Source organism: Dipodomys spectabilis, unplaced genomic scaffold (genome assembly GCF_019054845.1).
Source record: "Dipodomys spectabilis isolate Male_0828 unplaced genomic scaffold, ASM1905484v1 ptg000414l, whole genome shotgun sequence".
NCBI classification, from domain to species: domain Eukaryota; kingdom Metazoa; phylum Chordata; class Mammalia; order Rodentia; family Heteromyidae; genus Dipodomys; species Dipodomys spectabilis.
The window spans coordinates 1303500-1328554 of record NW_024871091.1 but is presented as its reverse complement, the minus strand read 5'-3'; the positions used below and the strand labels follow the sequence as shown (position 1 = coordinate 1328554).

Genomic DNA, 25055 nt, shown 5'->3' with positions numbered 1-25055 from the left:
TTGGTTATAGATTTACTAGGGCTTATTTTAAACACTCCATAACCATTTCTGATTTACCCTCCTTCACCTCTATTGTACAAATGTTTCGTAAAGAATATTCCTTTAAATAATTACATTTACAAAAATCCTAATACCTTGAATCCTACTTTTTAGACACCAGACAGAAAATTTTGACTTAATTGAATTAATTCATTTACTAATGTGTTTATTTTCTGCAATATTAAGAACTGGAGAGAAATTCTCAAATGCAAGTTAAGATTCAATAGAAATAATAATGTGGCACTCATATATAATGAGATACAGAACTAAGTGTGATGATATCATCTTTTGTTCCCATCATACTACAGGGACTCACCATGCTCTTTTTTTTTTTTTCTTCAGTTTTCAAATATCTTTTCTTGGAAGGCTATGCATTGTCTTCATTTATTGTATTTCAAATAACTGTACAGTTACTTCTGTGAAAACACCGCCTGCATTTTCTAGTACACAAAAACCCTAAAAATTGTTTCAGGAATGTAGAGAAATATCCAACTTAAATAGTGAAAAAGTGCGCCATAATTACTGCTGCACTGCAGTCATTTCTGCATTTCCCATGTTTCTTAAATAACTATCTTGTCTGATAACACACAATATAAAGAGCAATTATGAAAATCAGACATTTACATATACTTCTAAAGTCTTATTGAGAATATCCTGTTGGCATTGGATAGCCAATCATGGGCACAGCCGCAGTAGCAGGATACGCAAATACCTGTTGATTCATACCATTGTGCATGTTTGGAACATTACTTCCGCATTGCTGAGTGCTATCATAACCATTCCGGTAAGTCCTTGTTGGATTACCAGTCCTAAACTGGTTTGTATACCAACAGACACAAAATTCCTTCCAAAACTCCCATTGGTGTAATTTGCAGCACTGTAAACACCATACTGAGTTTTTGCCCCCAAATCTCTCTTAAGCAGACTAGAGTAACCTCTGTCATAATTTTCCTGGTCTCTAAAGGTATTAAATCTACTCCATTTTGCCCACAGAGTATCTGTCATCCTTCATGCCTCCTCCACCCCTGGAACGACCTGAACCTCTGTCTTCGACCAATTGAAGCCACTTGGGATTAATTGCTTGATTAGCTTCACGAAGCACAGAGATAAGGTCGCTCACTTGTTGTTAGGTGTAACGAAAGTGTATGCTGTGCCTGTTTTGGTACTGCCAGTAGTTCTTCCAATTCGATGAATATAATCCTCTGAGGAGTTAGGGTAGTCATAATTGATGACAAATTTCACATCTTCCACATCTAACCCTCTGGAGGCCACATGTGTAGCAATCAGAATAGGAATGTTTCCATGTTTGAATTCATTTAGAACCCATTCAGGCTTCTGTTGACTTTTGGCACCATGGATATCCATGGCAGGCCACCCATCTCTCCTCATCTTTCTAGTAAGCTCATCATATCTTCGTTTGGTTTCAACAAAAACATTGGTTTTATTCTCCTTCTCGCTCATGATCTCTTCCATTAGACGAATAAGTTTTTCATCCTTCTCTACATCATGACATACATCCACAATCTGAAAAATGTGATTTGCACTCAGTTCTAGTGCACCATGGTTTATATGAATGTAGTCTTTCAGGAAATCTTCAGCAAGCTCTTACTTCTTTTGGCCAAGTCGCATTCCACATTAGGGTTTGTCTATCAGGTCTTATCTGATCCACAATCTTCCTTATTTGGGGTTCAAAACCCATATCAAACATTCTATCTGCTTCATCAAGGACAAAGTAAGTTGTTCTTCTCAGATTGGTTTTCCCACACTCTAAAAAAGTCAGTCTTTGTTGCAATGAGATGTACAAGTGGTTATGTCGAACAACAAACTTTACAACTTTGGCCAGGGGCCGGGTGGTGGGGGGTGGGGGAGGGGTGGGAGATGGGAAGGGACGGGAAGGGGAAACAAAGGAGGAGGCAGCAATGCTTGATAAGAAATGTACTCATTACCTTGCCATGTAATTGTAATCCCTCTGTACGGTATATTCACACACACACACACACACACACACACACGTCAGTCTTCCATGTGTTGCAATACAGATTTCCACACCTCTCTCCAAATCACATATTTATGATCCCTTGGGAGTACCACCATAGATGCAAGTAGACTTCAAACGACAAGCTCTATAGTATTCAGCAGCTACTTGCTGCACCGGTTGGGCCAGTTTTCAAGTTGGTGCCAGCACCAAACAAATAGGCTCATCACCTCTTTCTAGGAATGGCTGATGATTGATGTGAACGATGGCAGGCAGCAAATAAGACAACGTTTTCCCAGATCCACTCTGTGCTACTCCAACCATGCCCAATCCACTAAGAGCAACTGGCCATCCCTGAGCTTGAATAGCAGTGGGTTCAGTAAAGTTCTGCCTTGCAATCACATCCATGACATTTGCAGGGAAATTTGCTTCATAGAAATTCAGAACTGGTTTTGGACAGTTATGACCTCTCAATGCAACTTCCTTGATTTTTCTGTATGTCTCTATTTCTCGTACTCAAATATGATGAGGAGAAAGCTCTTCAAGGAACAGTAGCTGAGGCTGAGCCTAGGAGAAGCCTATCAGGCTTCTTTGCTTCATTTCATTTACTGGGCTACAGTGCCTGCACTCTGATTAGACACAAGGTCATATATCTTGATATTTAAAAAAAATGAAATGTCAAAGCTCAAACTTGCTTACAGGACTTCTATGTTAAGTGTATCTGTTATTTGTTTCAACATCATGGTTATTGATGCACACATTATAATGCCAGGTCTTAGAATTGAAGAATAACCTTATTCTGTTTATCAGCTTGAATTTGTTCATGATGCTAATGGATGAGGTTGTTTCCTCTTCAATCCTGTAATCTTATTATTACAAAGAGATTATAATTTTAGCATTGGGAAATAGATAAATGTTGTAATTTATATTGTAAATGAATACCTATATGCATGTTATATATGTGTGTACATAAGTGAATAATTGAAAATCCAGAATTTTATATCCATTAACTGGCTAAATCTCTGAGCAATAAACATTGCCAAGTTCCTGCATATTCTACTTGCTATTCTAAGGGACAAGAAATTTTGATATAAGTTTTGGATCTGGCTATAAATAGAAGTGGGAACCCTTTGAGAAACAAAGTGAGAAAAGGCAGGGTTGGCTCTTTTCTTTCATTTATCAACCACTTTTGATCCTTTACTACTTAGAGAACACTAATCACCATAACTTTTCTTGGCATCCATGCTTCTCTTCCTGTAATTGAAGGTCCACTCTTGCATGGTGCTTTACTCATATTCTCCATTTTTTTCCATAAACCTAGGAAGTGACTTTCATTATCCTTCCTCTGCAGGTGTGAATCAAAGTGATAAGGAGACTTTTCCAGGACAGGAGCCAGGTTTCAAAGCAAAGCTGATGTTGTATTATTTGCTAGTCCAACTTAGAAGTGTACTTTTCCATCTTAAATATTATAAAAGTTTACCATATTTGCTTTTATACAACATTGTAGCGTTATTATCCTGATATATTTTTATTCAATGTCTTATGTGGTACATTTTCCTCTTCCATAGTCTGTAGAAGTGCACTATGCTCTCGTGGTAAGGCTTGTATATGTACGTATATGTATATGTGACTATATACATAAACATGCATGCATATGTATATATATGTACATGTACTTGCTTTTGTATGTATATACATATGTGTAAGTACATATATACATACATATATACATATATTCATACAATATCTTACAATATTGAAAAACTGAAAAGGCAAAAAATAAAACTCCATCCTCAACAGGATTCCACACTGCCTTGGGAATTAGAAACAATATCAAGTTATCATTTATCAAATTCTAGGTATCTTTTGGAATGCTCACAGGAAATTGAAAAACAATACCAGAAAGGTTAAATAGAAAACCTGGGGAAAAAAGTCATAGATGTTAAGGGAAGAATATGTGTCGAGAAGAAGATAAATAATAGTGTCAAGAACTCAAGAACATACATGCCTGGAAATTGCCTTTGAAATTCAAATTTGGATTGTGGGCAAGGGCATATCTAGAAATCTGGGCTTGTATGTATTAGGAAGGAAGAAAGGGGATCTTTTCTAGTTTATCTATTACAATGATGTTGTGAGATAGGTCATAAGAATTTAACACTTTGATAAAATGCATGACTTTCCTACATATTTAAAGGGAAATAAAAGTTAAATTCATTTTTAATCTTTGTCTGAAGGATTTGATCAAATTCTGTAACTCTTTACTTTTAGATATGATACAGGGTGAAAACATAAACACTGTCAAAAATGTTTATTCTGCTCAGATTACAAATAATCACTCCTTCACATTTTCCTCATTAAGGGAAGAAGTTCACACCAGTGAGATCAACTAATTTTTATATGTTTAGCACTTAAATTCTGAAGATACATCAGAGTTAGCTACATAGACATGACCACAGGAAGGCCCAATTTGTTCTGTAGCTTGAGAATGAATAAGAAATCATGGTAACTCAAGAATTTTAATAGTTAGCAAACATGAATTCTCTATAATCATGGATATATCTTGTTGTCAATATAAGACAAAAATGATGTAAAAACTGTGACTAAATTTATATTAGTGCAGTCCTTGAAAAGAGAATGAAAAATAACTTTGAAAGTATATATTTTCCAAAATTTCTGTAATGATTATGCATTCATTTATCATGAGAAACAAACAAGCAAGGGCAAAAGTAAAATATACTGACAATATTATTTCCAAAAATGAAAGGAACCAGAGTGTAAGATTCCAAGAGTGGTAATGTGGGTAAATATGATCAAGATATATTTATATAAATGTATGAAAATATCAACATGAATTCATTATTTTGTACAATTTAAATATCCTGAAATGGCATTTGATAAGAAGAGAACATAAGCACAGTACTCTCAGTTCTCATACAAGTGTTGGGCCCCTTGGGTAACCTAGGTCAAGGAATATATGTTAAGAAAACGAAGCTATAGAACTCAAACAATTTTCATGTTCTTTTTTTTGGGGGGGGGGTCCGGTCGTGGGGCCTGAACTCTGAGCCTGAACTCTGAGCCTGGGCGCCACTTCCGGCTTTTTTCTTTTTGCTTATGTGGTGCTGAGGAATCGAACCCAGGGCCTCGTGCATGCAAGGCAAGTGCTCTACCACTGAGCCACCTTCTCAGCCCCAATTTTCACGTTCTTGATCATGTAGGATAGCTCAAGACTAAATATTTGACAGATACATTATCATTATCCCTGTTTTCAGATGGAAAAAATAAGACTAAGCCACAAGGAGAAGTAGTACCTTCCTTGTCCATTGCTACAAATTTGAAATGTGATAGAGACAAGATTAAAGCCTTGTAAAGAAAGGACATTGTGTAATAGTCAGCAGAACATAAAGTAGGTAGTCCAAGAGAGACTTAGAAATCTACTTTGGTCCCATGTTTCCAAGGTGTAAAATGAGGATAACAGCTCCTTTCGAGAATTCTAAAAAATGTAAGAGAAATAATTTTCTTTTTTATTGTTTCTATTTTTTATTTTATACATTTTTTAATTGTGAAAATACTGTATGGAGAAGTTGCCATTACATGGGCAAGGTATAATTTTCTATATTGATAATATGTGTTGTACATGCTAAGTATTCAAATAATTCATACTATCACTTCGGTTCCCAGGTGTTGTGATTCAATTTTCTAACCTGCTTTTGTATCAGAATTTCTAAAAGCATTACCAATATGCAATCGAAACCTCAAGGAAACTATCCTAGTCCTATTGCACTCTTACTGAATTGGAAATGCTGGGGTCAAGGCCTAGGAATCTGCAGTTTTCTTGTGTTCTTTGTTTCCCTAAGAATTGGTGCAATTCTCACTTCAATGATAAAAATAGAGCTAGGTTTCAAAGATCTTCCTTCATTGAGAAATAAAGTTTGTTAAATTTATGTCTTGTACCTACATTTCCTCTGATACAGGAGCATTTATATACTAAGGTTTTCCTTGCTAAATATGTGTTTGTTTTTATTGCATATTCAAAATTTACTTTATTAAATAAAATCCCCAACCAAACATGGAAAGCCAAATGTATTATGGTTGTACAAGAAAGTATCCTTCATCATTGGTTTCTCTTAATTTAGCACTTTGAGTCCATAAATGTCATTCTCTCTCTAAAAAGGGACTTGTCAGCTCCTTAACTATCCAAGCATTTGCTATGGCCTGACCATTTTTGCCCATCATAAATCACATATGGAAATCCTCATCCCACATTTTGGCTTTTAAAATTAGGAATTTTGGGGAATGACTAGACTATAAAGACAGAGTAGTCCACATGAATAGGACTAGCACCTTGTTGAAAGAGATGACAGGGAGCTTTCTTGCACCATGTACCATGTATGCACATAGAGATCAGGGCACTAAGTATGAAGTAAAATGGTTGTCTTTACATCTTGAATCTGTTCTACACAAGAGTTTCCTTTTTTGGCTAAGAAAACTGAGCCTCAGAGGCATTAAAAATTCATTCAAGGTCTCGTAGATAGTGGAAGGTATTTGGAACAAAAAAGTCATTTGGCTCCAACTTAAATTTACTTTTCATCATAGATATACTTTATTATTCTCATATGACAAATGACTCTCATCTTCTCTATTAAGACTCAGAAAGACAAGCAAAAGTAGACAATTGATATGTTTATTGAATAGATGTGGAATAAAAGGAAAAGTATTATGTTGTTTAATCAAATGACGCATTACATTCAAAAATCTCTTTTTGTGGTGTAGATGATAAAATTACAATGAAACCATGTTTTGATAGAATGTTTACTTTTTTCCCCAGGCTTGCCTACATTGATTACCTTATCCATTTAAACCATACTTATTGAAAAGCTATGCAAGGAATGATGTAAAAGGTACAACAACCAACATACAACTAATGTAGTTTCTGCACTGCAGAAACCCACAATCAGATGGGGAAGAGGAATAATGATATAAAATAGGACAATTTGTCAAGAGGTGATTTGGTATTTGAATGCCAGGATGAATAGCATGTATCATGGTATATCATGTAGGCTGCTAGCACAGAAAGCAGAGACACATGAATGAAAGTCTATTTAGAACTAAATGCATTTCAGGTTTATTGGATTATGAAATGATGCAAATCAATGAATAAGAAAAGAAAATAAAGTTTCAGGATGAAAGTAGAAATCATATATATAAAGTTATGCATGGAATACTTGTAAGAACTTATAAATAATGTAGGAGAAAAATATTTAAGTGGATTCCTCAGGTAACTATGGGTGCTTCAGATACAGTCACAGCCTGTGCAAAGGCAAACAAAATTCCTAATAAATATATAGACTGTATTTGTCTTTGTGACTGTGTCGATATTCATAATGATGTTGCAAGAGCTTGCCATTATAGTACTAGTCTACACTACTTCTCAGTGTCAAACAATCACAGTTAAAATCAAAACCAATTTCCCCTAGAAAGGCTTTAATACAGAAGGGAAGTGTATTAAATTTACATCAGAGCACCTGTCATTTTAAAATTCCATATGCTGAAGGTTGATTGAGAAATGGTAATAGGGGGATGAATTTGATCAAAGTACAGTGTATGCATACATGGTAAGATCGCAATTGCATCCCTTTGCATAAGAAATGTGTGAAAATAGGTTTACACACAAACCAAATATATACATATGTATATGTATATATATATGGGATGATTGTAACTATGAGAATCTTATTTTGTTTGCAGATAGCATAAAGAATCTCACTGTAAGGCTGTTGAACAGTGGGGAATAAGGACTACAGCAAAAGAGTGCAATAGACAGAACTAATCGAATTAAAATATAATTTATACATATTTGAAATACCATGCTGCAAAAGCATGATGTAATTAACCTACACAATAAAAAAATAATGTTTGGTTGGGGGATGGATACAAGTGAGATGGAAGAGGCTCATCAACGAGAGTGAAGGAGAGTGAATATGGTCTAAGAACTTATAAGCATATGTAAAACTAGGATAATAAACCTGTTGAATTTGTTTTAAGAATGGAGAAGGGCATGGGAAAATGATAGAGGGGGTTAGATTCCCACAGGGTATATTGTGCACATGTATTGAGATGTCACAATGAAAACTCTGTCCCTTGTATAACTAATGCATGGTAATAAAATAAAATCTGAAGAAAGATACTTAAGTAAAATCTCTGTTTGATGAACACATAAATCATTTCTGGATAACAATGGAAGTTATAAGATGTAAGCTGAAGTATGATGATTGTCTCTAGGAATAGAACTTGTGTTATGTTTGGATTATAAGCTGATTTAGATGTTTTGTCAAGGAACACTGCTTTACTAGAAGGAATGACTAAGACAAACTGAATATTCACACTGGGCAACTGGCAGCTATTTCTGAAACATGAGTGCGGTGAGTCTGTCACTTCAGGGAAAAACAACTGACAATATTTGTTGTCAATGATTAGATTGAAGCTTTCAGTGAAAATTACATTTTGCAATACTTGAATCTATTAATGAGCTTAACAGTTTCCCAATAACTAATTACTTTTCTAAAGAGATAGACAATGGTATTAACAAATGATTATAACGAATCCTGGCAATATTTGAAAGATCTCTATAACTTAAGGAACCAACATTTTCAAACTGGCTGGTGCTATTTGTGACAAATCGTGCATGGGTAATATCCATTCAAATTGTAAGACAGAGCATGGAGATTTTTTTTGGTTTTGATGTAGATCAAGCCTAGGGATATGTGCACAGTAGACAAATGTTCTACCATTTAGTCCCATCATCAGTCGTTTAGCGCAACAAAAGATTTTATTGTAACAAGGTATCAAAAGTTCACTGATAAGATGTCAGACTCCGAATTAATATCAAAGCTTATCTTTAGTTTACAAGCACTTGTGTAGTTTATGTGTACTGCTTAGGCATCATAACCAAAATTATTTGAAAAGGTGAATAAAATATTCCTCCATCTTCTGATTACAATCAGTGAGAGGCTGGATCTCCTTTTCTATTCTTCAACAAAAGATACATGCAAAGAGTAGATTTTAAAATACAGCTGTTATCTATTAAGCTCGATGCTAAGCGAATTCATAGAAAAACTAAAAAAGAAGCTCACTAATTTTACTCATTTTCCTTTTTTGGCAAATGTAGGCTTATTTTAGTAAAATAATTATGTTAAATGTTGTTATTAAAAATTAATTTCTGATATAACAAATATTGAGGAGGCAATCTTTGATACTTAATAATTAAGAATCTAAAAGGCTCCTAAATCCAAACAGTTTTAAAAATTTGATCTTTAGAACTTTACTCCTTCTGTGCTCTTCCGACTGTTGCAAATAAGAAGTTGGCTCTTTATACCTGGAAAAAACACCCTTTTTACAACTTTCTCACTAGAAAGTAACAATGTGACTTTCATGGAGAAATTGACAAAATCTACCTTCAACTCCATTTTAAAAGACCAAGAATCTTTCAAAATACCCACAACAGGGTTTGAACACAGATGTATCTGACTCCCAAATCAAAAATTTCCTCAGTCCATCGTACATTTATCCTCTGATTCTCCAATATAGCATGTATTTCTTTCACTTTGTTGAAGAAGACATTGTCTTACTAAAGACATCTTCACAAATTTCATTCCTTCTCTGCATCTTCATATTCCTGGTGTTATAGAGGCAAGAAGAGAAGTTTACTTCTAAGGCAAGCACAAAGTCACCAGGGAAAATTCTATGGAATGCTGACAATTTTCTAGATTGATTCACCATGAGATAAATGTAAATGTACCTATGTGTTCTCACAGTATACAAACACATGGCCAGTACCCAGTACATATGTAATTACCCAGTGGTGCTTGTGCTAATTTCCTTTTGTTTCGATGACAAATTGCCACAAGTCTAGTAGCTGTTCTAGAGATCAGACATAAACATCATTTGTCAGTGGGCTAAAATAAATTGCTGGTGAGCCTTGCTCTTTTGGGAGACTGGAAGAGTATCAAGTACTTTGTCATTTCTAGTTTCTAGGCCAGGATGGGCAATGTGTGGCCCATGGGCTACATAGGGCCTTGAAATGATGTAAAAATACAAATGGACCTAGGCAGATAAAACATTCCCTTTTGGAATCTAGATGCTGCCTACGTTGCTTGGTTCAAACCCTTTGCCATTTTAAAACCATAAATCACTATTTTTAAACCTTCCATTATCACATCTTTTCAGACTCTCCTATCTCTCTCTTTCAGTTATAAGAAAATAACATGATTACATGTAGCCTGTTTATATAACTTCTGCACTGCTAGACTTAATTGGAAATACAACCTTAAATTATTTCTTAACATATGTCACATAATACAGTAGATCTGGATATAAGAATGTGGCATAATGAAACCCAAAATATGAAAAAAGAGCAGAGTTTCAGGTTTAAAATGGATGAAGTGGAACTTGTCTAATGCACAAAGTATGCTGTGTATGGGAATATCACAATAAAATCACCTTGTACAATTAGTTAAAAAGAATGTACACATATGTGGAGCAGGTAGTCTGTCTACTACAGAATGTTTTCCCTGGCATATTCAATTTGGTGAAAAGAAAAACACGAATAGGTTAATGCCTTAATTTTATATGTGCCATATATACAACTCTAAAGCTTTAGTGTCTTTTCACTTTTCAATACTATATAGATGTCACTCCAAATCATGTGGTTTTTCCTCTCTCTGACCTACTTCTATCTAGAAAAGCATATTTAGATGATAAGAAGTTGACTGTCCTAAATTCTTTTGAGAGTGAGTTATTGGTAATTGGTTCTTGGAACAGACAGAATAAGGCGAGTTTCAGTTTGAAATCCAGCAGTATGAGTTTGTCAGAAAATTCCATAAAGTTATTTGCAGTGTTTGCTGAATTTAGCACCTGATTATTTGATTTGATTAGCATTTTTCCAGACTAGACATAGCAGCAAGACATAAGGTAGGCCAGAGGATGGCTCTTAGAAATGTGTCTTAGAAAGGTCTTTGATCTTACCTAGGTAAGAAACAAATTATTTCTCATCAACTCTAAAATATAAGAGCAGAGTTCTGGTTCAGAGTCTATATTCATTCATACTCAATCTAAATTTATTCCTCAGAAATTGCTAGCTATTATCCACTTTCTTTGCATTTAGATTTTTGACACATTGAATACCTTACAATTTTAAATATGTACATCCTAGTCTTTGGAGTACACAATACATGTTTAGATCCTTGGCCTCAACCCACTAGATGCCAATTGCATCTTCACAATTGTGACAAACAAAATCATTTTCAGATATTGCCAAATATCTCCTGGGGGCAACATTGCCTTTAGCTGAGTATCACTGCCTTAGACTATATTCGTTTTTCCAGCTAGATTATGTCTTGATGACAGATTTCCAGGACCAGAATTTATGGGCCAAATAAAATTTTGTATGGTTCTAGATGTTATTGCCAAGTTACTCTCCAAATGGTGTATCAATTTTCCCTGTCCACCAGTAAAATCTGAAAGTCCCAATTCTTCAGTAATTGCAAGAGAGTCAGTTAATACCATTCTATTCTTAATTTAAGGATGCACCATATTATGCCACAATTTTATTTTATTTCAATATGTATTCTTTGAATACTATTAAGAATTAAGTACTGTATATAGTGGTTTACTATTTGTATTTTATTTTGTGAAATGTCATTTCGAGTGCTTAGCCCATTCATGTTATAGGATCTCGGGGAGAAATAAAAGTAGTAAAAATGTAGCAAAAGAATGTGCTATGGAACTGTAGTAGACTTTTTAATGAGAGTTAATTCGTAGATTTACAAAAAAATATTTATGAGCTATATATCTCAAGATTTTACTTTTCCATAAAAAGAGATAACTAAGATGATTATTAAGTCTTATTTTATGATATCCTATTGTTCTTGGGCATCATTTATGCAGCACATTCTCAGAATTATAAGAAGTAGCATATTAAAAATGTGCACCAATATCTGATTCAGATGTTTAGATGCACATTACAATAGATTAAGACCTTTTTTAAAGCTGTGAATATTTTTCATACATTGAGTTTGTGGGTTACCCAACTGTAAAATTAAAAACAATGCCTCTTATTACTGTGTATTTGATAACAAAGATTTGTGTACCATATATATAATTACCAACAATGACTTTAAAACAAAAGATATCCTACCTTGCCTGCTTACTTTCTTAGAATGTCCCTCTTCTCCACCTTTACTACTTGCTTGTCTCCACTGCACTTTGTATAACAAAACCAATAATATTTATCTACTAATGGGCTATGTGGGCTCAGTCTTCACCATATATAGAGTTGAGATTAGGGATAAAAGAGCACTGACTCTATCCTTGAATCCTCAGTTTCTTCATCTTTTTGTTGAGGGATGCTGAAATCAGATTTATCTTCATAATGTATTTGATGTGAATAATGGAGCAGGCATACATAACTCTTGGAGTTTTTTACAGCTATGGACTGTTAATACTATAAAAACCATAAGGTTACTTGTAGAAGCCAGGATTAAGTTTAATAATAATAATAATAATATACCATTTTTCTTCATAAACTGAAAAGAAGGAATCAGACATTCATCCACTATCATAATAGCCATTGGACCAGACATCATTTATTAGGTTATATAAATTTTAAATTCTATCAGTAATTATAAGAATAAACAATCCATCTATCCATGTGTTGTCAAAATATCTCATTTGTTTTGTAAATTTCCTTTATGCTAAATTTTTTCACTAGGGAAGACTTAATGCTATTCTCTATGAAATTGTATGATCTTTTACTTAATATTCAGTCCCTGAAGGCGACATGCTGAAGCTAAACCAAGATGAGTTAAACCAACTAATTCACTTCAAGTATGGAATGTTTCTTTAACACAGCTCCAAATTACAGCTGAATCGATTTTTTTAAACTACAGTATTTCATTTTTAGAAGAAAAACACACAATGTAATAACTAGGCAATCATGTTGAGTCTTCTGATGTGATGTATTTTTTCTGCTCTGAAGTCATCACTTGCCTTTATTTTGCCAAGTTTATTGCCCATAAGGACACCAAAAATGCCCAAATTACTACCTGCAACAAATTTTCCACTAGACTTAATATCTCCACGAAGCTTGAACACTTGTTTTGGGTTGTAACTCTCAAGAAAAACACCCTTACATTTAACATGCCTTTCATTTTTTTAATGCTAAGTCAAGCAGATAATCAAACAACCTATAATCTTTTACTAATAAACAAATCACAAGCTGATACCTGAGACCAATGATCCATACAGCTGATCATTAACAACCTATGAAATGCTTGTGGCTAGGCCTTGCATCAAATCGTTGCACAGGAAAACAGAAAGTAATTATAAGCTACAGGCATTTATGCAAGTGAAAACATACATAGTAAGTAAAGGACAGTATTCCCAGGGAATTCTCTGCCAGTGGGTGATATTAGCAAAAGGAGAAGACTGATTGTTTTCTTGGATGGTCTGCTTTCTGGCCTACAGGTGCAGAGAAGCATGAGAGTTTTTAAGAGCCTCCCAATTATATATAACACCAGGCTCTCGTAAGAGAGATTAACAGCAATTTCCCTTATCTTCCAAAAGCTGAAAACATATGGTAAATAACAACTAAAAATTTCTGCAGTATATTTTAAATGATTACACTGGACATATGCTTGGGCAACTAGAAATGTTAAGTTTCAGTTTATTGTCGATAAACAAAGATCAACGTGGTTGACTGAATATTCCATCTCTTTGTGTGTGTGTGTGTGTGTGTGTGTGTGTGTGTGTGTGTGTGTGTGTGTGTGTGTGTGTACCTATTTTTCTTTAAATTTTACATCAAGGTCTATAGACAGGGAAACTTCTTTCTTGAAATTAATGTAATCATCTTTTGTTCATTATTTATTTTTCAGTGTTTGCTGTTTCTATACTTAAAAAGCCTTATTTTTCATAAGACTTTAGTACCTTAACCATGTAACATTAACATTAGGCAGTGAGTGATTGAGGTTATGTCATTTTACACATTCTGAATTTCTAAGTTAAAATTCTTGTGAGATTCTATTTGTAAAAAGATGTAGTCTCAATATAAATTCAACAAGAAATTAAAGGAAGAAAAATTTTAAAATATTGATAAGCCAGAGGAATTTGTGCACAGAATTCAAGGATGCCTTTCTCCTACCCGATATTGGAAGCAGTTTCAGGAAGTTAAAGGGAAGATATCAGCCTATTGTTTTCAAGAATTGGAGAATGTTACTTCTTAAGGGAATTTCCAGTTGTAGCAATTTAGATCCTTAACATAGAATCAGGATACAAGATTAAGTCTACTACCCATCTGGATAGAATATAACCAGGCAGTATTAGAAACACTCGTATGAAAGAAAAAAAAAAAAACATTTGAATACATACCTTAAGGTTCATTTCCCTAACATCAACTTATCTGACCTTTTCTGCTTGACTCAGACATATACTAGATATTGCAAATAAGAGAAACCATGGCTTCCCCCACGGTATAACCCCTGTTTTCACTGTATTTGATGTTGGTATAATTTGTGGAGGGGAAGGGAAAAAACAAATCGTTTAACTAGGGATACAGGTGGACCCATTGCAACAATGAGATGTACAATACATTATGTCGAAAACGAACTTTACAATTTTTGTGGGGTGAGAAGGTTGGGTGGGGGGGTTAGGGGGAGGATGGGATGGGAAGGGGAAACAAAGGAGGAGGCTACAATGCTTGATAAGAAATGTACTCATTACCTTGCCCATGTAATTGTAACCCCTCTGTACAGTATTTTCACAATAAAAAAATAATTTTGTATTAAAAAAAAGAATTTAACCAGGCAGCTCTAGTTTTGAAGAAAATGAACCTATGTTTAAGTGTTGCACCTGCTCATATAGAATGTAATGTTAAACTTTAAAACTTTGAACACAGAATGGGAATAATATTCTGTATTAACCATCTAGAAGTTTTTGAAGGTTATCATACAAAAATCTAATGCAGCAACAGAATTCCTAACATATAATGGGGATTCCAGAAATATTACTTGGATATAAAAATGCAAGAATGATTAGAAGATAATCTTGTGATAATTCACATTTTACAGATCAGGGGACAAAGTCAGAGATACTATGTTATCTGTCCTAGGTCATATGGTTGCCCTGGACATTAAAGTTATTCTTGACGTTTTTTCCTTTTGTGCTATCCTTAAATTTTACCCCAAATTTTTCAATTTCTTACTGTATCTGCAACCATTATCCTGGTTTAAGACATATAATTTATCTCTCTCCTAGTTTATTTTAATAGACTGTTCATGGTACCTGTACATCAATTTTAACTCTTTCATTTGACAAGCACAATATTTTAAAACCCCAAACTATACCATTCCATTTCACAGAATGATACCAGTAATGAAAATGATCAAAATAAATTGTATGCATATATGGAAATTCCACAATGAAACCTGTCTGTAAAATTAAAACTATATCTCTATAAAATATAACTAAACCTATTCACTCTTAACCAATCCATAATTTTCCCACTGGAGATTTCATTAAAGGAAGGACACTTTACAATGCATTGAAACCCTCAGGATACCATTAAACAAAACCAAAAACTAGTCTGCCTTCTCTCCATTCATGAGCAAGAATATCATGGGTGATTTCTTTCCAGTTTAGCCATCAATTTTAAACTTTCTACCACCAAATATTTTTCCAAAGTTATTAACATGGAGCTAAGTTGATTAATTTGATAGTCATCTTCTCTTTACATGAGTGAACTTTGCATACTAGAGGAGGTAATGGAAAACAAAGTGAGTTAATGCACAATCACAAGGAGACAAGGGAGGAACAGAGCAGAGACTCCTGAACCTGTTAGGTAATATGATTCAGACACTCAATTCAAATTGTTGGCTCAGAAAGTAAGGCCAATATTTGAATATTTGCAAATATGGGGAGGTGGCTCAGACCCAGCCCAGCCTCCTTTACAATAAAGGAAAGTAGATTGTCCAAGTTTAGGGACAACACTTCACATGTAAATAGCTCAGGGCTTCATCAATAACTTAATCAATGGAACATGGAAATTCTTAACTACGATAGTGAAAAAAGGTTTTTGTAGTATTGCCATATGTGTGTGTGTCTATATACATACATATATATATACTGCCTTGTGAATGCTATACTTTCTTTTATAGTGATATGTTTGTTTATCTCTGAATGTGATGGGTCTAACTAACTGCTCAAGCCACTCCTCAATGTAGGTAAGTGATTATGTGACTGACACAACAGTGACTGGGTTTATGGATACATTGGTGTTTACTTACAGCCCTATGTGTTTTACTCAATGGTCAAAGCAGCTGGAAAAAGATGAATTCAGGTGATTTTAGCTTATATGCTAGGAATTACAGTTCTTTATATCAAGCAAAAAATCTGAGATAGAATTTACTATATATATCCCAACATATTGAAAAATATTTATGCAAAGTTTTCTTATCAATAGGGGTATTGTTCCAGATATAAAGGGAATATGACATGGCTCATTTATTTATGAAGTATATACTTTTTTATTTTACCTACCCATCAGTTCTGAAAAATGAAATAAAACATTGATGACCATCTAACTTATTTGGATTTCTGAGTTCTCTAATTTGTCTCATAAAATGCGCAAAAATTCTAACAGTAGCTTACAGCACTCTTGGCAAGAGAGTCTGAGTCCTAAATTTTACTCCCATTCTAAGATTTACAATGCTCAGCAGCGACAGCAATGTACCTCTTCTTGAATTTCTATTTAAGCAAGTGCTTGGATAAATGCTCTAATGTCACTGCTCAAAATAAAGACTGCTGGAAGAACCAATTGCAAAGATATGTTTAATATTCTGTGCACATACATCTGCAAACCCAACACATTTCTGAAGTTACTTTATAGCATAAACTTTCATTGCAATCAGCTGTCTTTGGAGTATTTCCTTTCTAAACCCTTATTTGCATGTGATAGCGATAGTGTACTGTCTTTCTTCTCATGACATTTTACTGATCTATTCAAAGATGTTTGTTTTTCTTGTAAGTGGTGCTTTTATTCTGGGAGAGAATAGTCTTATCTTCCAATGAAACCATGAATGACTAAAAATATATTGTCACATTTCATTAATCTACACTTAATACATACCACAATGTATAATCATAAACTTTATGCTTTGGGGGACATTCTTCTCCTATGTTGTGGGCTAAATTTGTCTGCATAATTTATGAGGTCCAGTGTAAAATGAAAATAGGGGATCTACTAAAATTAAGAATTTCAAGCTGAGCCTTGATGACTCATGCTTGTAATCCTAGATACTCAGGAGTCTGAGATCTGCAGATCACAGTTCAAAGCCAGCTCATGCAGGAAAGGCCGTGAAACACTTATATCCAATTAATCACCAGAAAACCAGAAGTGTTGCTGTGGCTCAAAGTGGTAGATCAATAGTCTTGAGTTTAACGACTCAGGGACAGAGCCCAGGCCCTGAGGGCAAGTCTCACAACTGACAAAAAAATAAAAGGAATTTCAAGGTGGTAAGACCCCAGTATTAAGTCAAACACTGGGTTGTCCTTCTAATGCAGAGTTCTGTGTGAATGCACAAATCATATGATCAAAAGACATTCCTGCTAAGAAAAGAGCTAGTTTATTTATGCTATTGGTCCTTGGAGAAGCAATAATTATTTTTAATTCTCAATGACAAATCTAAAGCTTAGTGAATAAAAGAATACATAAAAGTCATATGCAGGAAGTGATAGAAGAGGGTGTATTAGACTAAAAATAATACCTTGTTTCACCTAATGTAGAAGCTGGAAAACTGTAATCAAAAGGCCAATCTGAACTAGAAGTTGAACATGCTTGTTACAGGGCTGGATATAGAATACTTGCCTAGAATATGAGGCTCTATGTTCAATTCCTGGAAATAAAAAAAAGTTAAAAAAAAGAGTCAGTAAAATATTTTTTGCATCTTTAATTGGTTGAAAAAACTCAAAATAATATTTTACAATGCAAACGTTTAATTGGATGTACTGTGGTATGAATTTAGGACCTTGTGTTTATGACTCGAGACATGTCTCCAGCCTACTTGAAAATTACAAAAATTTCAATGTTCAGTGTCCATAAGGAAAGTTTTATTGGAACACAAACATATCCATTCATCATTTATTATTTGTAACTGCTTTGGGATTATAGGAGCAGAATTATGACTTGGATCTCATGGATTATAATATCTTAAACAATTGGTTCACTTTCAGAAAAAAATTCCTAAAACATGCAATGACAATGCTCTGATTTTTAAGAAAAATACTTGTACATGTATTAAGATTTCCTTATCCTTACCATATAACTTCCAACATGTCTCCTACCAGAAATCTTATGTCAGGAGTTATTGTTACTAAGTTTTGTAGGGTGACATTGATCAAGAAGCATTGTAGCCATAAACTGCTTGATTTTGTCAACATTGTAGGACCACTTAATAAAAATACATTTTTAAATTTAATTTTATTGTCAAGGTGATGTACAGAGGGGTTACAGTTATATACGTAAGGTAGTGAGTACATTTCTTGTCAAAATTGTTAAATTCTCTCTCATTTTCTTTCACTTTCGCTGCTCCTAAACCCCCCATCCCCGGGCTGTAAACTTCATATCCAACATGTTGTATAGCTTTTGCACTGGTTAACCCTTTGTCCTTCGTTTCACCATTGTGTTGTTTCCCTTCCCTTCCCTAATTCAGATAAACATATCAACAATATCCAGAATACCCAAATCAAATACAGTGACAATAGAGGATAAACCATCAGAGGAAGAAACACAAAAGAAACAAGAAATCACACAGTACACTAAACACAACAATACAAAGAAATGCCTCTTGTTCTATGTCTTAGAGTTCATTTCAATTAGCATCATCTTACGTGGTCATATGTATATAGCTACTGAGCTATCCTACTCATCTGCTAGGGCTATCCTAGACAAATACTAATTATTACAAATGAGAGAAATCATGAAGCCTATGTTTTGTTGGGTCTGACTTACTTCACTTAATTTTTTCCCCAAGTTTTCCATTTCCTTACAAATGGGACAATGTCATTCTTTCTGATGGAAGCATAGAATTCCATTGTGTATATATATACAGTTTCTTGATCCATTCATATATTGAGGGGCATCTGGGTTGGTTCCATATCTTACCTATGGTAAATAATGCTATAATGAATGTAGTTGTGGTGGTAGCTTTAGTGTGGACTTGTCTGTGGTCATTTGGGTAAATGCTCAGAAATCGGATTTCTGGGTCATAGGGGAGCTGTATATGTAGTCTTTTGAGGAACCTCTACACTGCTTTCCTGAGTGGTTGAAACAGTTTTCACTCCCACCAAGAGTGTACTAGCATTCTGTTTTGGCTGCATCCCCTCTAGTATCTGTTGTTATTAAATTTCTTGATTAAATCCATTCTAACTAGGGTGAGCTGGAATCTTAACTTTTTTTTTTTTTGGTTGGTCATGGGGCCTGAACTCTGGGCGTGGGTGCTGTCCCTCAGCTCTTCAGCTCAAAGCTAGAGCTCTACCACTTGAGCCTCAGCCCCACTTCTGGCTTTTTCTGCTTATGTACTGCTGAGGAATAGAATCCAGGGCCTCATGCATGCAAGGCAAGCATTCTACCACTGAGCCACATTCCCAGAACCCTTAATGTTGTTTTGATTTGCATTTCTTTTATGGCTAGAGAAGTTGAACATTTCTTGGTTTGTCTATTGGCCACTCTTATTTCTTCTTCAGAGAAGTCTCTCTTTAAGTCTTTAGCCCACTTAATAATGGGAAGTTGTATCTTTGAGTATTTGCTTTTGGGGATTTAATTTTTTGAGTTCTAGGTATATTTTAGATATGCAGCTCTTGTCTGTTTGTATGACTAGTGAAGATCTCCCAATTTCTAGCTATGTCTTTTGCTGAGTAGAAGTTCTGAAGTTTCATGCAATCTCATTTGTCCAACCTTTTTTTGATTTGTTGTGTTTTTGGGTCTTTATTAAGAAAATTTCATGGGGCTGGGAAGGTGGCTCAGTGGAAGAGCGCTTGCCTTGCGTGCATGAGGCCCTGGGTTCGGTTCCTCGGCACCACATAAGCAAAAAGAAAAAAAAGCCAGAAGTGGCACTGTGGCTCAAGTGGTAGAGCTCTAGCCTTCAGCTGAAGAGCTGAGGGACAGTGCCCAGGCCCAGAGTTCAGGCCCCACGACTGGACTCCCAAAAAGTAAAATAAAAAGAAAATTTCAACTTGTGCCAAGGAGCCCTAGAGTTTTTCCTATTCCTTCCTGTAGTGTTTTCTGCTTTTACTTTGAGGTCTTTGATCCATTTGGAATTGATTCAGTGCAAGGTGTTATATATGAATCTAATTTTAACCAATTTTTCCAGCACCATTCGTTGAAGAGGTTGTTTTCTATCCTATTTTGGGGGGCTCTCTTTATGAAGATCAGGTGGCCATAGGTCTGTGGGTTTATTTCCAGCTCTTTGATTCTATTCCATTGGTCCTCAGGTATGTTCATGTGCCAATACAAAACTATATCTTGATTACTGTAGCTTTTTTTTTTTAAAGAGCAAATAAAATTTGGAGGCAAGAAATATGAAATCAAGAGGTTGCTATAGTTAGATACGTCTAAGGACTGTGAGAGGAAATCTAGGTTTTGATATTTGCCTATCAATATTCAGCATCCTTGGACTCGGAGAAGCATCATCCTCATAGATGCCTACAGTCACATGATATCCTCCCTCTGTGTGCTTGCATATCAATGTATAAATTACATTTTGGTAAAAACTATCAACCTTGGTGGAGTAAGATGATCTTACCATTTGCAAAGATAATATTTCCTAATAAAGCAGGAATGGTTAGGATGTTTCCACATATTTTGAGGAGTGAGCACAAGTCAACCCATAGCCCTTACAAAGATAAATCATTAATAAATAAACCAATGAGTAATCTATAAGATTGTATTGTTCTTCAGTGTATTTTCCCACTTTCTTGTCAGACAATAAATCATTCAGGAAATATGTGTAGTACTGCAAATCAATATTCCCATCTTTAAACTTAATTCTTCAGATCATTACAGTCTCTTTGATATTCAGTAGACTCTGTCTCCAAATTACTTTGACTATTTATAACTCAAGACCAGGTAACTCAGTGGAAGATTATGAGCTTGCTTTTATTTGGAATATTCAGATTTGCACCATAATGGAGTTTCTTTTGTCCTCTTAAATCTTTTTTCTATACCAAATATATTTCTTTGTATTTCTCTGTTAGACGCTATGCACTTGATAATAGGACAATATTGTATTGAAAATCCAAGGCTTTCAAGCTACTCATTGCTTCACTTGAATTCTGCACAGTTTTTTTTTCTAGTTGTAAAGTATTATGAGCATTATGGTGTACCTTCCATTTCTGGCACAGTATTTCACACCACATCACCCTTACAACTGCTGAGATACTTATCTAGCACTTTAGCACTTAGCAAAATCTTTCATCTTCAAAGCACCACCTCCTTATTTAATTAATCTTTCTAATTTTCTGCAGATTTAAGAGTGCTATATTTCTTGATTTATATTAAGGAAAAGTGTATTAAAATGTGGAGATTATTTGTAGAGTGTTGCTTCTTAATGATTCAAGATCTAAGGAAGGTGATTTAAGTTTTAGAAGAGCAAGTAGAGTCTTGATCTCAAGGACACAGAATTGCTAACTACTTATATCTAGACCAGTTACTTGTTATACACTAATTTCTAGTAAAGGAGACTTTTATAAATAAAGAAAATATAATTTAATATCTAGGTTATATCAACCAGTAGGACCACATAGGCTCTTTCAAAGCCAACCCATGCAGAAAAGTTCAAGAGAATAAATATTTAATAACCAGGAATTACCTGAGAGGGAGACATGACTCAAGTGGTAGAATGCCAGCTGAATATGTAAGCCAAGAAAACTAAGAAGCAAGCTGAATGAGAAAGTCAAGTATATGTAATTTTCTCTATTCAAACCTCAGTACCAATAAAACTGCACAGATAAGAATATATACCTATATATTAATTTATATATCCAGTTTTATTTCACTTGTTCATGTGACAGAATAGTTACATTACAATGTCTCCCTCATACTATAGTATGCCTGTGCTGTTACACTACCTCAATCATTGGTACCATTTGTGTATAGATTTAATCATGCTTCATGAGTAAAGCATTTTGAAAGTCTTAGCATATAAGGGAAACCATATATTCCAATATTTTGCTGAGCTTGAGTCCAATAAGAAGTTATCATCTCTGTATTCTTCCTCTGGCATTCCATATATACCCTCTGGTAAAATTTATTAAATAAAAAACTGTGCCAGGCGCTGGTGGCTCATGCCTGTAATCCTAGCAACTCAGAAGGCTGAGATCTGAGGATCAGAGGATCCTTCAAAGCCAGCCCGTGCAGCAGTCTGTGAGAAATAAGCCACCAGACAACCTGAAGTGGCACTGTGGCTCAAGTGGTAGAGCAATAGCCTGGAGCTGAAGAGCTGAGGGACAGCACCCAGGGCCAGAGATCAAACCCTACGACTGAAAAGAAAAGAGAGAGACACGGAGAGAGAATAAAAAGCAAGACAAAGGATGAGGGCGGAACCAATGCACCAGCAATATTCACAAGACAAATGTTGGAAATGATCTGTACAAATTGGGGGAGGGGCCTGGAGGAAAGGGAAAGTGGGAGAAAAATGAGGGAAGGGGTAACAAGTTAGACAAAAATTGTACTTCATATCTTACTAATGTAACTGTAACACCTCTGTACATCACCTTGACAATAAAAACAAACAAACTGCAATATGACCAAAAGGTAAACTAATGTGGCCTGTCACACAGGGAAAAATGCCTACCAAAGCAGAAAGAGGCAGATCCAATCTGCTCTTTGTGCTTGACTTTATACTGGAAAAAATGCAGGAAATAAGGCCATTACCAAGACCTAAATCTGCCAATCTTTACAGGGAATCCACAAACAGGTGATGATTTATAAGGGTTATGAGAAAGAAGAAATGATAACTAGAGAAGGGTCACAAAATGGAAACTACATGGAACCAAATAGTTTCCATTTCATTTCTTCAGTAATTCTAATTTTAGCACTTGACACCCTATGTTACCTTCTAGCCACATGATAGTCTTCTATTTGTCAACTTAATACCATTGTAGATGGCCTTTTTACATCCTTCACTTGCAATTCCATGACCAGAATTCTAGTTGCCTTGGACTCCACTTCACTATGGAACCCGGTTTACACTATTGCCATTTATATTGTCAGTCCTATGGCTGCTTAATTGTAAGGACTGAACACTGACACAATGGACAGCTTGGAATATTATAAGAGTTAAGGTACAATCTGATGGTTACTATTAGTAATACACATGTATAACTCATTGTACAAGTGATGAATTCTCATAAATTTTTAATCTTTAGTGACATACTATAATTTTGAATTCCTTTTTTGTGGCAGACCCAATGGGAATAGCTAATACACAGGGTGGGGATAGAGGTGAGAAGAGTAATAAAGGATGGCAATATATTTTTCTTGACTACCTATATAAAGCAGTTCTAGGGGAAAAAAATCAGAATTCAGTTCTGTACAAGAAGAAATGTCAGTTAGGCAATAATGCTTAAAGTATGAAGTTCAAAAGAGTGGTCAATTTGGAAGGTGTATAAAAGATAATTAAATTTATGAACCTAAAATCACTGAGAATGTGAGTGTAGAGAGCAAAGAGGAAAGAATAAAACATCATTACCTAGGGAACTTGAACTTTATGCATTTCTGAAGAAAAAAAAACAGCAGAGGATACTGATGAAGGTCTAATAATTTGGGAGAATCTTAAGGCATAAATCAAAAGACATAGTAATAAAACACAAGCACGGAAAAAGCAATAAAATAAAAAAAATAGTAGTAGTGTGAAAAAGGAAGTCACTGTATGTGTTCTAGCCAGGTTTTGTAGGTCAAATTATCAATGATTATATTAGTCAGTAGACATTAGTACATGGAACAAAATCATCTAAATTGGAAAAAAATTAACCCTGTTCACAAAAATGCTTAAAAACACAATCAGACACGGCCATCACATATATGCTCTCGGCATCTGGATTTGGTTTGTTAAAGTGAATATGTAAGAGCAAACTAAGTGCAGCAATAATATAATTCATGACATCGTCTTGCCGATAGTTTTTGCTTTCAAATATTTCCAAATAGAAGAGTATTTTTCCATTTTTTCCAGAATCAATTAGCTAACCATTTATTGAATGTTCAAGGTTCTAAAAACATAGTTATAACTTTGGCAATAAAGTTACTGGCTTATTGCTATGTTTTAGAATTATTTCTAAGCCCTACATACATAATTCCAAATTAAAAATATAGACTTTATGACTACATGACTACTTTTAAAGAAAATATCAAATCTTTAATATACTTTATTTCATCTTGGTACCATCTCCTGTTCTGTCTACCTCAAATTAATATTGTGTTCCTTATTTTTGCTGCTGAGACATCTAAATCATGTCTTATCAAAACTTTAGATTCCAGAATGATGAAGAGCTGTGTGTATCTCCCTTCATACCTTAAGGTTAATATCTCAAAAATAAGAACTAGGCTATTTGTATCTCCATCCTGAGAGTTTTTAGCCTATTGCCTAGATTAATATATTCATTTATTATGCAAATATGGGAAATATTATCTCCATCTTTAGGAAATGCATTTGTCTGCAGGTTTTCTTTCATAAACAGTTTAGGAGAATACCAAAAATTATTTCTCAAACGGATTACTATGTTAGTCCATCGGGCTAAGAAGAAAGCAAACGTACAGAACCACTTCATCAGAAAATGGAGGGGAGTTCAAGAATCCTGTCACTAGTTCCACCATAACTTAAAATGATGGAATGGTGCAGAGCTCATACATCTCCAAATTGAAGAGAATAGATTAAAATGGCATGGTTATTTTTAGCAGTCAGACTCTGCCTGCATACTAATCATCACTTCCGATCCTTTA

At 34.7% G+C, this 25055-nt stretch overlaps 1 pseudogene; it reads right to left on the bottom strand.

The window, feature by feature from the left end:
- Positions 1-478: 478 nt before the first annotated feature.
- LOC122097116 lies at positions 479-2422 on the bottom strand (annotated as a pseudogene).
- Between the last annotated feature and the right edge of the window lie 22633 nt (positions 2423-25055).